Consider the following 2,337-nt stretch of genomic DNA (forward strand, 5'->3'; position numbering starts at 1 on the left):
AGAAATTTTCTTGTTTCATTTCAGCATCTGTAGGTCCAGTATTTCTTGGACTTATCTTTATGTCTTGGCATCAATCTTCTTCTGTATCTAGGAGCTTCACATTGCTGGGACTCCAGATCCAAAGCACTTACTCCACTCTCAGCTCTTGTTTGGTTGCAGTGGTTCCCTCTTTCTCTTCTTACTTCTCTTACCTTTTATATCATAAAAGAGATCTCAGCTTAAGACAAACCTAATCATGTAGATTGCACACAAACTCATTAACCTCTTAGAAGTGAGAATTTCCAACACATTGGCTAATCACATCAGATCATATTATGGAGCTGATTGCATCACATTAGACCTCATCATGGAAGTGTTAACTGCATCTCAACTGCTAAACCACTAAGAGTCTTGACCCTGCTAAATTGACCCAAAACCTTAACTATCACAGCTGGTATGATTTAGACCTGGTGTCGTGCTGTGAGTTAATGTGCTGTCCTGCAAAGCTGATTTGAACCACAAGGTCGACCGTTCAAGCTTACCAGCTGTGCCTCGGAAACCCTATACAGTGTCGCTATGGGTCAGAACTGACTTGATGACACTTAACAATAACAACAACAGCACTTAAACAACAATTCCTTATATTAAGTCCTGGTATGGCACTGTAGGATAAACACTGGATTGATGCATGTAAGTCTGGCAATTCAAGTCCACAAGCCACTCCTCAGACACTGTATAGAGGGTTACTATAAGTCATTCTTAACAACAACAACATGACTTAAAAGAGCTCTGGTAGCTCTATAGGATAAGCACTGGACTGCTAACCGCAGGGCCAGGAATTCAAACCAACCAGCTTCTTTGCAGGAGAAAGATGAGACTATCTGTTCCTGTAAAGTCTTCGAAGCCCTATATAGGATGGCTATGAGTCTGAATTGACTGGATGGAAGTGGGTTTAGGTATTCCTTATGTAAATTGCAGTAAGACAAAGATAACTGGCATGTAATTGATGGAGGCCTCTATGTTCTACAATTTAAACGTACGCATTTAGTGACGTGAAGGATGATTGTAGTTGTTCTCCTTTCATGGAGCATACAGGTGACAGTCCTAATAGTTATACATCACTCTTGTTGTTAAGTGTCGTTGAGTCAGTTCTGACTCATAGCAACTCAATCTAGGGTTTCCGAGGACCAGCTGGTGCATTTGAAATGCTAACTTTGTGGTTTGCAGTCCGTTGCTGATTCTACAGTGCCACACCAGAAGTCCATACCTCACCCTTAGTTTGCAACATATTACTACGTGTCTTTATTCCATGCAGTACTGAATAGCAGTATGAACCTAGTCTATAAACACTTTCTTTGTGTCTTTTTTATATTAGGGAAAAGTCAGACTAAATATAAATGTTATAAAGTGCCATCAAGTCGGTTCTGACCCATAGTGACCATTTATAGAGTTTACAAGGAGTGACTGGTGGGTTTGGCTCACTGATCTTGCAGTTAACAGTTTAATACTTATCCTATAGTGTCACATCAGGACTCCTTATAAAGACTTGGTAAAAAATAAATTTAACACCATACATAAAATGTTTTTGTTCCAAATATAAATGTGCCCAGCCATAGGTATAGAATATCTATATGACTTTGGCCCATGTGTGCCTTTGTCTGTTGTTCTTATTTATTGATCTGTGTAAACTCAGCAACTTTTGAATGAATCAATTTTATTTCTGTGTGTTTGTGTACATTCAATCTGTAGGCAAAGGGGACTCTTGACATTCTTTCCATGTCCTTTTATTAAAGTATAATAAGGAACTTGCCAGCCTCAAGTGAATTATGAAGTGTTTATTGAGTGAGTGGAAGAGGATGTCGTAGCTCAGAACAACTCTTCACTCTTCTATTTATATCTCTAGAGGTTTCCTTCATAACTATTATAGGACAAAAAAGAAAAGCCTTTTGCCCTCTAAGTTGACACCCTTTTCATGGCCTGTTCCTCTTGCAAGATGAATGTACATTTTGAGAGTCTGGGGAACTGGGGAATGAAAGGAAAGAAAGGTTGATGGCAAGAAATGGAGGTAGAGATTACATTCCCAAAAGAGAGCCCTAGCAGTACCTTAGCTATATGGACTTTATATGATCTGAAACAATGTATGTAAAAGACGTGCGTATTTTGTTTATTTTGACATTCTAATGATAAAATTCATAAAATAAAGTTGTTAAAAGAGAATATTTACCTCTTTAATTATTTGTTTATTTTTTTAAATGTATTTGTTTATTTAAGTAAGATGGTAGGAAATGAGTAAGAAAGATTAAAACTGTTTGTTGAGAAAACTGAGGTTGAGAAGTGTCTGTGTGTGTGTGTGTGTGT

At 37.9% G+C, this 2,337-nt stretch overlaps 1 protein-coding gene across 1 annotated transcript in view; it reads left to right on the forward strand.

The window, feature by feature from the left end:
• Window positions 1–2,337, forward strand: part of INPP4B (inositol polyphosphate-4-phosphatase, type II, 105kDa) — a 713,554-nt gene that overhangs the window by 330,009 nt on the left and 381,208 nt on the right. The gene's annotated exons all lie outside the window — the stretch shown is intronic.

This window comes from Chrysochloris asiatica, unplaced genomic scaffold (assembly GCF_000296735.1).
Source record: "Chrysochloris asiatica unplaced genomic scaffold, ChrAsi1.0 scaffold00388, whole genome shotgun sequence".
NCBI lineage: Eukaryota > Metazoa > Chordata > Mammalia > Afrosoricida > Chrysochloridae > Chrysochloris > Chrysochloris asiatica.